Source organism: Hylobates moloch, unplaced genomic scaffold (assembly GCF_009828535.3).
Source record: "Hylobates moloch isolate HMO894 unplaced genomic scaffold, HMol_V3 SCAFFOLD_3, whole genome shotgun sequence".
NCBI lineage: Eukaryota > Metazoa > Chordata > Mammalia > Primates > Hylobatidae > Hylobates > Hylobates moloch.
In genome coordinates this window covers 87,616,582-87,630,907 of record NW_026652278.1, presented here as the reverse complement: position 1 = coordinate 87,630,907, position 14,326 = coordinate 87,616,582, and the positions used below count along the sequence as shown (strand labels likewise).

At 41.1% G+C, this 14,326-nt stretch overlaps 1 long non-coding RNA gene across 1 annotated transcript; it reads left to right on the top strand.

Annotated features, from left to right (window-relative positions):
• The first annotated feature begins 511 nt into the window (after positions 1-511).
• Positions 512-5,827, top strand: LOC131383097 (uncharacterized). The gene is made up of 3 exons (XR_009212855.1): positions 512-726; positions 3,693-3,886; positions 5,655-5,827. It is a non-coding gene; the product is annotated as an uncharacterized LOC131383097 (long non-coding RNA).
• The last annotated feature ends 8,499 nt before the right edge of the window (positions 5,828-14,326 follow it).

The following is a 14,326-nucleotide window of genomic DNA, read 5'->3' as shown; positions in this document are numbered from 1 at the left end:
CGGAGACTCCTGCCTGTCCTTCCTCTGCCGCCGGTATCCCAGACTCCCGGACTCACGAGCGGCTGGGTTGCCGTCTCCTCCTTTCAGCGCTGGACGCCACAGGTTCCAGGCTTCTTGGGCTCTGGGAGGAGAGAAAGCGGAAGGCGAGGTCGCTATATGAGGCAGCTCCAAAGTCGCCTCGCGCTGTTGCTGCCTCACTGCCTCCAGCCTCCAGCATGCGGGGAGAGTGCAGGCAGGCTGCGCCCTGTTCTCTTCCTTCTCCTCCTGCCCACGGTGGAGCAGCCTCCAGCATCCAGGGAGAGTGCGGGCATGTGGTGCCTGGCCCTCTTCCTTCTCCTCCTGCCCAGGGCGGAGCAGTACAGACCACGCTGCCTAGAGCAGGGTGAAATGACGAAAGCCCACGGAGCAACTATTTATAATGACTCTTATTTAACTAGATATCCTGTAAGGCATGTTCGGATCGGAGGAGAGCCACTGTGCAAAACAACTCTGATTGGATAATACGACCCAATCAGGGCTGGCTGAAAGGTTCCTTCTCGTCCTATCAGAACCAGGGTATAGATGCTGGGGTAGGGGCAGAAGCCAGCGCCCCCACCGGAATCGGAAGCTGTGGGCGCACACGAGAGATGGCGTTGTGGCCGCTTCGCCTTCGTTTGCCTCCTGCCATGCCCCGCAGGCCCGGAGAATGTGGCCCCAGACTAAAATGAGAAGATGGCCCTGCCGAGGGTGAGTCTGGGGAGGCTGGAGGGGGGCTGTGAGGGGCGCCTGGGCAGGAGACTCGGCCTCCACTGGGAGCAGCATATTCAGTGTGTAATGTGAATAACAGGCAAAATAGGTCTTAATTTTTTGTGTTATTAGTGACAAAGACTTCCGGTCAACTGCAGGCCGATAGGAGTTATGTTTTTGGGGAGTTGAGGGTTAAACTTGGATTTTTGACTGTGGGGGTTTAGCATCCATATCCCCCACATTGTTCAAGGGTCAGGTGTATTTTAGAGCACTGGAGTGAATCAGTTTGGGTCCCACTTGTTGAAAATAGGCATTGACATTTGGAGGCGCCTCCTTGTAGTGAGCAGGTCCTACTAATCTCTCTCTTCCACGTACTGACCTTTCCCCAGCCTCTGTGGAACACCGTTTCCTGGAGTTTACTTACATTCTTTAGTCAATTTTTCTCAAATTCTTCTGAAAGTGGATTTGGAGGAAGCGAAGAGAAACCTGCAGTCTTGGCTTTGTCCAGGTTTTGGTTCTGATTCCTGTGTGAGGTCCACATTCAGATTGGGGTCCTTAATGAAATCCATGGCTTCAACTCTCCTTGCATGCCAGCATCACCCAATCATGTATAGTTAATCTCGAACTCCCTTTGCACCACAGCCTCCCATCTCCAGGTGTTTAACAGGAATTAAATACTGAGGATGTGATATTTTTCCCTAAGCCTGAATACATCTTCTTTTTTTCCTTGTTTCCCTGTGTACTTGTCCCCTGCCCAACCACCAGCACCACAAACCTAGACGCCTAAAATTCATCCACCTCCTTTGTAATGGTACCCAACCACCACATACAGTTCTTTTAAATGTCTCAGTTCTGTATTTGGAAAATTACACATTTTAACTGTCCTTTCACTTCACTGCCTTTCCGTTACTCTAGGCCCTCGTGATTTTTTCATTGCTGGACTAATGAGCTGTGAGTGTTTACCCGCCTAGTCCTGCATACTCCTTAAAACCTCAGGCAGAATAAATGGAAATTAAACTCGTGGACATTGAAGGACACCCCACGATTTTCAGGATAAAGTTTGTATGGCTTAGGTTAATGCCCAACGACTTTCACATTCCTCTGTTGATAATTTCAATCTCTTGAAATTCTCTCAAACAAAAATAACTAACACTTGTTAACAACTTGGTGTTTCCAGGAAATACTTTAAGCAATTAAAGTCATAATTAAAGTAACATATGCAAAAACCCTATCAGTACTGCTTTTATACTTAAAGTTTTGTTTAAACGTAACCCTGTTTACTTGTCTATGTGTTGTCTATGGCTGCTGTCATGCTGCAGAGGTCGAGTAGAGTATGGAACAGATGATGTGGACCACAGCTCCAAACATGTTTACTATTTTGCCATTTTCAGGAAAAGTTTGCTGGATGACTCCTAATCTAGTTGAATGTCTGTATTGCTAGTACAGGGAGATGCTTGCCAGCCAATGTCAGATAAGTTGATTTTATGGACAATTTGTCATATACATACAAGCACATTTCCAGTTTTCGTAACTATTAACAATTTATTTTCCCACTTAGTTTGCTCCCTGTAACTTTGAGTGGCTCAACTATTCATCCTGTTTTGGTTTCTTCATACCATTTACCCTCCTTCCTGATTATTTAATCAGGTGATTTTATATTATTCCTCAGCAGGGTTCTGAGCTTCTTGTTTGTTTACATGTCTCTATGACCCTCTCTGTTGTTTCATAAATGGATTGATAATATGTAAAATGTACATATTCATGGAAATAGCATTTGTTCCAAGTGACAAAACTATTTATAAAATGAGGATTGTAATTATGTGTGCTATTTGAATTCTGTACATGTATATTTCTGTCCTTGGATTGGAGGCAGAAAAGGGGTGGATTTTGGCATCAGGCATGGTTCTTTCCTGAATCCTAAGATTAGTTGCTCTAGGCATGGGGCTGTAGGATGAATATCCCAAGGTGACAGTCATTGTTGATCCTTAGACCTTATTCTTGTTGGGATTTTTAATAAGTGTATTAATATTTTAAGAGCTGTATTAGTTATAAGAAGAAATAGAATGAATTTTTATTTTAAAATGTTTCAATTTGAAATAATTATATACTTGAGAAAAATTGAAATAATATTAACAGTGTTTCTGCATACCCTTCATCTATCCCTAATGTTAATGTTTAGCGTAATTGTAGAACAATTATTAAAGGTGAAAAACTCATACTGAGTCAGTACAGTCAACTAATCTTCAGAGTGCATCTGAATTCTCCCTCCAGTACCCATTTTCTGTCCTCATTGCATGTAGTTGTCATTTTTCATCAGCCTCCTCCAGTTTGCATAATTTTCTCATCATTTCTTTTGCATTCATGGCCTTGATACTTTTTAAGAATTATATTTATTTTGTAAATATTTTGTAGACTGCACCTCCATTTGGGTTTGTGGAATGTTTCGTCATGAAGTAACCTTCCATCTAATCATGAGGAAACATCAGACAAACCCAAATGGAGATACAGTCTATGAAATAAATACCATTCATGTGGCAGGAATGTCACAGAAGTAATGTTACATACTTCTCAGTGCATTTTATCAGATGGTATGTGATGTTGCCGTTACTGGTGATGTTAATCTTGGTACAGTGGTGGCTGCCAAGTATTTTTCCCTTTTTAGCTGAAATGTATCTTATGGGGAGACATTTAGAGATATACAAATATCCTGTTTGATATCATATTCTCCCCCATTAATCCTAGGACCCATTAGTAGATTTTTACCCACAGCAGTTATTACAGTGGAGGTTGCCTAATGATTTCTTTCCATCATTCCTTCTGCACTTATTTGGAATGTTCTAGTAGGAAACAGCTGTTGCTTCTACACCACTTATTTATTCAATTACTTATATTATTATGGACTCATGGCTGTTTAGTGTATTCTTTGGATTATGATCCAGTGCTAATATTATTTATTTTGTTTTCAGGTTGTCTCAACTGTTGGGGTGATCAGACCCAACACCAGGCCACGGGGGCTACTAAGTCTGGCGGAGTCAAAGGAATGAGAAAAGACAAGTTAAGAGAGAAAGTGGGACCATGGGGCCAATGTTAGTGTGGAGGCTGCGAAGACCCTAAGCTCTGGGAGCCCACGCTATTTATTGATGATCAAACAAAGAAACAGGTAGTGAGGATGTGGGGGTTGAAAGGAAGCATTGTATCAAATGAATGAGCTACAGCTGTGATGGTTTAGCATTTTCTTTGAAACGTGGCTACTTGAGATAAAGGGAGTGCTAGAAGCAAGGAGCCAGCAAGTCTAGACACATTTCAAAACCCCTACACACATTCTAGGGGTTTTAATCCTGGACCCTAGACATGTTCCAAGCCCTGCCTCAGCTTCTCTCCCAACACTCAGCTTTTCTCCCAACACTCAACATTGGCCATTGAAAGCCCCTTCAGGTTGGCACCTGTTTCCTTTTGATGTGCCTTCATCATTTTTGAGTTCTTCTTTATTTTTGGCATCACAAAGTGTTCCAGGCTTATCATGTGTCTTCCCTGACCTCAGCCCTGAAATTAACCCTATTTCTAGGGAGCCATGGTTCATCATTAACTGGAGAATGATACTGGAAACCATAATCTGAGTACTAGGTGTGCTCATTAGGACTGGAATGTCATTTACTCTAGGATCTCTCCATTGACGGAGCTAGGAACTCTATGTTGGTGTACTCACACATGCATTAACATTTGTCTATACCTATCTGACTGTGTGCCTACCGGCCTACTTATAAAAACCGTGATTTCTTACTGTTGCCTTTGATTCCACTCTAACACCACTGAGTTTATTCTAGCTTTTCCTTCTTTGTAACTTCTAACAGTGAGAAAATTGGCTTTTATTTTCCAAAATATGTTCACTTGTTTGTTTGTTTGTTCCTGGTGTGTGTGTGTGTGTGTGTGTGTGTGTGTATGTGTGTGTATAGTAGATTGAGAATTCTGAAACCATATGCTTGTTGAGAAATAAATTTACTAATTAGAAAATAGTATTTGTGGGACTTTTTTTTGTCTTTAGCTTTCAACAATGAAAATAGAGTTTTCCAAAGTTACTTTGGCAGTTATGTTCTTCCCCACCTCTTACTGCGTGCTCATATTATTAGATTTCCTTTTATTAGATTCCCATTTCATTAGATTCCTTTTTATCCTTTCTAGATATCTTATGCACAGATGAGCAGATAACATGTATAATTTTTAATATCCCCTTCTCATTATATGAAGTGTAGCTTATACCACGTGTGTGTGTGTATATATATATATACATTCTCACTCTGTGTTTTGCATTTTTTCTTTCCACTTAACAATGTAGCCTATATTTTAGAACATATTTAAACTTACTTTCATCTTAGCATGCTGTGATAGCAAACAATTTCATTATTTTTCAGCCATAGAATTTTGTCTATAAAATATTCACTTCAGAAATGTAAAAGTAAAGCATCAACATTAATGGAAACGTTGTCTTTTTAAGGTTTTTCTGTTCTTTTTTTCCTATTTTTTTTTTTTTTTTTTTGAGACAGAGTCTCACGCTGTCGCCCAGACTGGAGTGCATTGGCACGATCTCCACTCTGCCTCCTGGGTTCAAGCAATTCTCCTACCTCAGCTTCCCCGAGTAGCTGGGACTACAGGCACCAGGCTAATTTTTGTATTTTTAGTAGAGACAATTTCACCATGTTGGCCAGGCTGGTCTCGAACTTCTGACCTCAGGTGATCTGCCCACCTTGCCCTCCCAAAGTGCTGGGATTACAGGCATGAGCCACCACGCCCGGCTGAGGTTTTGCTTCTTAAAACTTAACATTCTGGGGTCACTCAGGTATTTTCCCACTGTAGACTTAGTTCAAAGTAGTATAAATTTTTGGTAGTGATTTAAATGTCTTTATACATGCACATTTATGTTTCATTTCTAGCTGGTTGCAGTGTTTGATGAGCAAGATCTACATCATGGAGGTGATGACACCAGTGCCAGCTCCATGCATACCCAGAGCCCAGAGAGATTTACTAGTGCTAGTGAGCTTGGCACCAACAATGTCTCAGCCTTTCAGTCTGATCAAGCAGCAAGTGAAATTGAGGTTACATCTTCAGTACATGCAAATAAGTGAAAGCTCTTTCTTCTCTGCATACTTCCTCTTTTTTTTTTTTTTTTTTTTTTTTGAGACTGAGTCTTGCTCTATTGCCCAGACTGGAGTGTAGTGGCGCGACCTCAGCTCACTGCCACCTCTGCCTCCCAGGTTCAAGCAATTCTCTCTGCTACAGCCTCCTGAGTTGCTGGGCAGCTGCCACCATGCCCAGCTATTTTTTGGGTATTTTTAGTATAGACAGAGTTTCGCCATGTTGGGCAGGCTGGTCTCAAACTCCTGACCTCAGATGATCTGCCCGCCTCGGCCTCCCAAGGTGTTGAGATTACAGGTGTGAGCCACCACACCTGGCCACTTCATCTTCATTTGAAGGATACAAAGTTTTGTCATCCATTCTTGCTTCTGTAAATGCAAGGAATTCATTTCTTGAACAGATAATAGAATTCATTATCTGTTTTTATCCAGAATTCAGTTTAGAACCTTGGCAAATGTCTTGCAAGAGAAGTAGGCACATTAAAATCACATTTTAATGAATTAAACTTACTTTAGTCAACTTTTCATGGCAGGGCAGGGTCCATCAAGGCAGGGGGATAGAGAAATATTGAAACAATGGTATGGCCCAAGTCCCAACCAGTTTTAGTATATGTGCTGCTGAAGTGAGCACCCAAGTCCCAACCAATCTGAATGAACCATTCTACCATGCCTAGCCAATATTAATATTATTCATAATAAAATCTTAATAAATGAAAGTTCAGTAAATAAAAAATGAATATAAAATACCTAAACATAAATGTGTCTTAAAACACTAGTTGAGGTTTCTAAACATACCAAGAGTAACTGTTTCAAGTTGCTTCAAAGCATTGCAATTTGTACAACCAAAAGGAAATACATCCTAAGGGAAAAAATGAATTGCCAAACAAGGACCCTAAAACTGTTTGTTGTTGGCATTGTTCATCTTCAATTTGTAGATCGGTATTATAGGATGAAGGAGATGAGGAGGAATAATACTTTAATTCTTCCATTCCTGGTGTCATTGAGGACCTAGGATTCTTAGTATAGGAGAAAGGGGATACAGACAGAAGTTACAAAGTAATAAACAACTACTTTATAGTCCTCAATTTGGATAGGACAAGTCATCTTTTTTCTTTACAACCTACACTTTATTGATTTTATAGCAGGAAATTAGAATGGAGAAGATTAAAAACTTAAAGACATTGAACTGTCCCAGAATGATAACTTTAGAACTTGAATGAATTCAGAAATCTGAAAATTTAATGAATTTAAGTTATATTGTGGAAATTTCAAATTGCTTTAGAACCGGATTTAGTCCATGTCTTTCAATATATCAGTGTGTTGTGGTTTCACAGACCTACAACAATACACAGAAATATTTGATACTTACAGGTTGCTATTTATAGATTTTCTTCTTGTTATTTGGTTTGAAAGTACATATGTTATTGCACTTTCATGCAACTAATATGATGGTTATTGGTCATGAGTAATAATTTCTTGAGCTCAAGATTGATGCAAAGCATTGTGCTAGGAGTTATGGTGGATACACAGAGGTTTAGAACTATGATCCTGGCTTTAAGGAGCTTGCTATCCAGTTAGGTAGGACTGATGGGAGTTCCCCCCTTCACCCTTTGCACATTTTGCACTGAGAATTAACTGATCACCTAAAGTATATTGCAAAAACCTCTATACATTTTCTGTGTACTAACTCATGTAATCATCAAAATAAATAGTCTGAAAAGGAAACTGAAACTCAGAGGCATAATTTAACTTGATTCGTGTCATGATATGTTTTAACTCTCAAAAAAAAGAGAACCCAGAAGGAAGGAGAACTCCTGTATGTATTCACAGAAAAAGGCACGAATCAAGGACCAACTTAGTAAGGCAGCATTTCTCATATCCAGGCTATATTCTGGAAATAACAATTTTTTATAAAAAGAGATCAGAGTTCCTTGGAGAAATGCCTGAATTTAGATCTGGACAGAAGATGTATGAGATAATTCTGGATCACCCTGACACATCATAAAATAAGGATGCTATGAAACATAACTAGGGTATATCAGAGGGCCTAGGAGATGACACGATGCTCCTACTGTCCAAAAACAGGACAATTGGAGCTTCAATTAGTATAGTAACAGCAATAAATGCATGGATTTGTAATTATAATAGATAAGTTTACGAGCAAGAAAAAGGCTGCCAGTGATCCAATTTATTATTTGGAAAGCTGATAAGGGAATAATTCATCTATTCTGCATTTCCTATGTGGGTGGTGTCACTGGATAACTAACAGATCAAGGGGAAGTTACTTTTTATGTAAGTATTTCAGCTAATAAATGAAGGTGTAATGATAGCATTAGAATATTACTATTTTGCAACTCCTGGTGAAATAATAGATCTAGGGATTGATCATTGTATGAAAGGACAATAAAAATTGGGGACTCAATTTACTATGCCAAAAGAAAAAAAGTTAACCTGAAAGCTGAGTCATGCAAGAAGCCGCCTTTCCTTGGCTTTGTAAGCAGTTACAGATAAAAATCTAAACATTTCCACAGGTAGCTACCCTGTTCATCTTATCTAATCAAGCGCTGATTTATTGAGCATAAGATCAGTACATAATTGACTATTTCCCTACCTGCTCCTTTTCTCTTGCAACATGAGGATCACCACACACTTCCTGTTTCCTCTCTAGGTCACTTTTTCCTTTTAAATATTGAAGCCCTCAAAATCATCTTTGGAGAAAATCACAGACCACAGACTGTGTCTGTGATTCTGTGTTTATTTCTTCTGGGCATGTTCTTAACCTTGGCAAAATAAACTACTACATTGATTGAGACCTGGCTCAGATACTCTTTGGTTTTACAATTGCTGTGGTCTTAATGTATCCCTCAAAATGTATCTGTTAGAAGTCTAATCCCTAAGACAGCAGTGTTGGGAGCTGCAGCCTAATGGAGGTGTTTAGGTAAAAAAGCTACGTATTATTTGGAAAACTGATAAAGGAGAGAATAAATTATCTATTCTGTATTTCCCATATGTGGGTGGTATCTACTACCCTGTAGTAGATGAGGGGGATGTTACTTTTTATATACATAAAAAATAGTTACGTCTTATATAAGTATAAAAAGAGCTTGAAGGATTCAGTTTACTTTTTGTCACTCTTCTGTCATGTGAGCACATCACATCTCTCCTCTCTCCCTTTCACCTGCCTCCATGTGAGGATGTAGTAGGAATGCCCTCTCCAGAGGCCTCTTGATTTTGGACTTCCCAGCCTGCAGAACTGTGAGAGAATAAATTTCTGTTCTTTATGAGTTACCTAGGTTCAGGAACTCAGTTAGAGCAACAAAACACTCCCAACTGGAGTTCTTCAGCACACCCCAGTCCATCCCCTCACTAACATCCCACCTGTCCAGTCTTATCTGCCTTTATATCAAAAGCCCACAGCTAACCCAGAGGGCTTCAGCCCTGCCCTGCCTGACTTCCTAGGAATCCCCCCTCTCCACCCACCCTGATCAGAACACTGTCTGAAGGTTCTCTCTCACCATTTTAAAAAGAAGAGAAATTTGTCTGACAGAGAAGTTCTGGTGAGGAGGCCAGCTCCCACATCAGAGGGTGATGGCACTTTGGGCTGGACCAGGATAAAACAGTGCTGTCCCGGGGCTGGCCATCTGATAAGGGGCTCCAGAAAGTACAGTGATGGACCCCTGGGAGGCTTTCTGCTCTCCTGTCTGCAGGTTCCTGGTAAAAGGACCTATTGGCCACTAGGGTGTCTGCATATGTGTTTGCATGTGTGTGTGTGTGTCTTTGTATGGGTGTGTCAGAGTGATGTGTGTGTTCTTGGCTTGATTTCTTTAAGCATGAGGCCCACTGTTTTGCTGAATGTATCTCATTGTTTCCTGAAACTCAGTGCATTCAGCTGGCTCAAGTGTCCTGGGGCCTCGCTGTGTCATATTTGCACAAGCCTAGTGTCTGTGCAGACTGTACACTGGAGTTCAGTTGTAAGACCCTTTTGATCCCTTATCCTGACCCTGTAATAGAAAAGCCATTTCATTTGATGGAATAGAAACCCCGATCTAATGGAGAGATGATCTAATCTGCCATACATTGGAGCACTATCCAGTGATTTGGACTTTGTGGCATTGATGGAAATTTCCAGGTTCTCTAGGTGGTGGGCAGAGACCTCACCTTTTAAGAAACTCCCACACTCCACCCTGCCAATGAGGACACTGCTTGAGGAAATTCCTGTTAATGTTAAGTAGAAGAGATGGTTTCTTTTCTTTTCTTTTTTTTTTTTTTTGAGAACGAATTTTGCTCTTGTTGCCTAGGCTAGAGAGCAATGGCCTGGTCTCAGCTCACTGCAACCTCCGCCTCCCAGTTTCAAGCGATTCTCCTTCCTCAGCCTCCCAAGTAGCTGGGATTACAGGGGCACACCCCCACACCTGGCTAGTTTTTTTATTTTTAGTAGAGACAAGGTTTCACCATGTCAGTCAGGCTGGTCTCAAACTCCTGACCTCAGGCAATCCACCTGCCTCAGCCTCCCAAAGTGCTGGGATTATAGGCATGAGCCACCACACCTGGCCAAGAGATAGTTTCTTGATATTGAATTTCAGGTAAGCAAGCCAGCTCCTGCATATCAGGGTGGCAGTGCTTGGGCTGAGACAGGTCTAGACAGCACTGTCTGAAAACGGGCTCAAGGAAGTAGCTGTGAAAGGCCCCTGGGATGTTTTCTGCTCCCCTCTCTGCAAATGTCCTGGAGGGACATCCTGTTAGTCACTTTGGTGTGTGTGTGTGTGTGTGTGTGTGTGTGTGTGTGTGTGTGTGTGTGTTCATCACTTGGTTTTGTTTATGTTTTTGTTTTTCTTCATGAAGTCTGCAGGCTTGCCAAAAGTACCTTGATGTTTTCTGAAAGCAAAGCCAATGACCACACTCCAGGGACTGAGTCCTCAAATCTATGGTATTTGCTAAGGACGGGTGTATACCTGCAGACAGTGTGATGGGGTTCAGGGCCAAAGAACACTAGTTTCTGTGCCCTGTTTCTATGTTAAAAAGACATTTCATTCAACTGGATAACAGGGCAATCTGGTGGAGAAAAGGTCTACTCTGCCATAGGATGGGGCAGCAGCCTGCAGTCCAGAACACTGGTATGTGTCTGGAAATTTCCAGAGCCTCCAGTTGCTGATAGAGGCCCAGAAGGTAGGGGGCATTTGTCTGCAGATCAAAGGTGAGGGTTCTGCTCACCCCATTATCTTGGCCATGTGTGCACCCTTGAGTTTGCAGGGTTGGATGTCCTGACTGACTGTGCCATAGGAGGGTATGAGACTGAGGGTGACAAAGCTATAGGCTGTGGGGATGATGTACATAGGGAGCCTCCCTGCTGCCTGTGGCAAGAGTAAAGTGAAATGCTTAGGGCTGAGAAGAGGCAACAAAAGTCTACAGAAGCTATTGTCCCCAGATCATCTCCCATCCTAGTCCAATCATGGCCTAGCATCCTTAGCTACCAATCGCAGAGGAGACTGTGCATTTGTGTTCATGTGACCTTGTATGTTGGCAAATTGAGATTGGTGCCCCAGGCATCTGTGCCTGTAACTGCAGTTTCAACAGGCTCAGGACCAGGCTAAAGGGTCTCCAAGCTTCCTCCAGTTTCCTGGTGCATGCATGTGCAATATACTCCCCTGGCCTGGGTCTTTTCTGCCTCTTCTTGCCAGTTGGGTCAGAGCTAGCTTATTAACCAGTGTTTTCTGAGATTTAATAGAACTGGCTCAGAACAGTTGGAGACTTGAAAAGGGCTACGTGATAGTAATAGATTTTTAAAGATACATTATTATTTTAGAGTAGATTTGAGTGTACAGAAAAATAGAGTGCAGAATCCAGAGTTCCCATATGCCCTCAATTCCTGTACACTCTTGGGTCACTCCACCAACAACCTCCTACACCAGAGTAGAATATTTATTACAGTCAGTGAACTTACATTGACACATCATCATCACCCAGAGCGATACTCTTCATGGCACACATTCTAAGGGTTTGGAGAAATGTATAATGAGAATGAAATGTATAATGAATGTATCATTATAGCTGTTATGATATCCTGCAGTGTATTTTCATTACTGTAATAATCTTGTGCTCTATTTATTTATCCTTTCTTTTCCTAACCACCAATCTTTTCACTCTCCATAGTTTTGCATGTTTCTGAATGTTATATACTTGGAATCATAGAGTAGATAACTTTCCAGATTGGCTTCTTTCGGTTAGTAATATGCATTTAGTGTGTAATACACAGTTAGTAATAGCTCATTTCTTTTCAGAGGTGATTAATATTTCATTTTCTAAATATATCACATTTGTATTTATCATTAAGCTACTTAAAGACATCTTGGTTCCTCCTAACTTTTGGCAGCTATTTTAATAGCTGCTATAAACATCTGTGTGCAGGTTTTTGTGTGGGCATAAGCTTTCTGGTCATTTGGATAAAGACCTAGGGAGTGCAACTGCTGGATCACATAGTAAGAGTGTGTATAGTTTTGTAAGAAATTGCCCGTATTAGGAGAGTCTTTACGATGGTAGAAGAGAACGTGTTCACATGCTGAGAATCAATCCCATGAAGGAAGTAGAACTTGAAAATCCAGAAACAATGACATAACCATGAGAGCTGTTAAAAGATACAACTAGGTTCTTTGAAACATTATGAAGTATATTTGAGCATTCAGAAATGTATAAACCAGGCAGCCCGAGACTGCAAGCATCCCAGAGCTCCAACAGAGAGGCTTAGGGAGGGTGGGGGAAGACTTTTATATGGCCAATATGGAAGAAAAAGAAAATACTTGATTGGGTAAAGTGGAGCAGTGGCCTCATTTGGAACATCACAGTGGAAAGTCTCTGGTCAGATGGTAGTTGGTGGTTTCTGATTGGTTAAGCTTAAGTTTCCTTTTATTATTTATATTGAGTCAAGTTTTGGCTTGTTGAAGGAGGAACTGAGCGTACTGGAGCCACCTCAACCTCATAGCCATCGTTTATTTGATCATTTTTAACAGAGAAGATCCTTTTAAAAATGTCTGTTGCCCCACCTGGAGTGCAGTGGTGTGATCACAGCTCACTACAGCCTCAACCTTCCAGGCTCAGGTGATCCTCCCACCTCAGTGCTCCCCACACTGAGTGGCTGGGACTGCAGGCATGTGCCACCACACCACCATGCTCAGCTACTTGTTTGTTTGTATTTGTTTTAGAGATGGGTTTCCCTAAGTTGCTTAGGCTTGTTTCAAAATCCTGGGCTGAAGTAGTCTGCCTGCATTGGTCTCCCCAGGTGCTGGAATTATAGGCCATGTAAATCTTTTATCTCAGATTTGCCTTGTGAGAAAAGGAGAGGTACTTTTTCTGACATGATAAGGCAGAGAAAGAGGAGGTGGGTGCATCCTGTGCATATAATTTTCTTAGGTGATGGGAAGATGATCGGCTCTTGCCTAATGGGATATATTTTCTCCTTGAGTGATATGGCAAGATATTCAGGTGAAAGAAGTTGAATAAAAGTTAGAGGAACATAGAAAAGATTGGTTATACATGTTGGGTTTCTGAAGAAATGATGTCATTGGAGAAACAAAACTTTTATTGATTTTTGGAAATATTTAGGGCCAATTTGTTGTGTAAGTAATTTGAATTTATGATGACACCTCTGACCACTTTTTGATATTTTTCTGGTTCAGCTGAGTGGTGTCATTGAGCCAACACAAAGTGGTGCTCATCCAGGGATGAGATTTAGCCAGAGAAAAGACAAGTATTGAGTCAGGGAGCTTAAAGTAATTATGAGAAAGTGACTATCTAAAATTGCTTAGCTGGAGAGAGATTGGATTTTTGTGTATTTGGTACTTGGGAGAAGAGGGGTGTGGGTATGTACATGAGATGTGTTGTTTATTCTCTTAATAGAGAAAATGAGAGGATTAATGGACTGTAGTTCTGGACAAGGTGGAAAACTCTTAAAATGGAAGTATTGGTGCAAGTGCTGTGACAGGCTGGAATGGTGCAGTCAGTCCCTTCATCCATAAATCAGTAGAATATTAGCAGTTCAGACTCAAATCTTGTAAAAAATAGATGGAAAAAATGAAGTCCCTCACGGTAACTGGCACCATAATCATGACAGAATGTTTCCAGAATAAATGGAGTTATCTGCTTTCAGCCCCAGGTTGTAGCTATTGTCTGCCCTGATGATATGTGATAATAATTTGTGACCCCAATATCTTAAAATGAGGTCACTCATCTCCAGTAGAATTAAGTCCACAATGAAGTTGTCCCCTCATCCCCAAAGGGATAAACATGTATGAATGGACTGAGATGATAACAAATACTGCTGCCTGGGATCATGAGAGACCTGAAATGAACTGATAGGAAGTGAAAGGTGGCTGAGAAAATGAGAATGGACCCATCTGCAGAGGATCATAAAACCAGCAAAGACAAGGTCTTGTCCAAGATGCCTTCAGAAGCTTTGTCCATGAGAACTCTAAGAACTT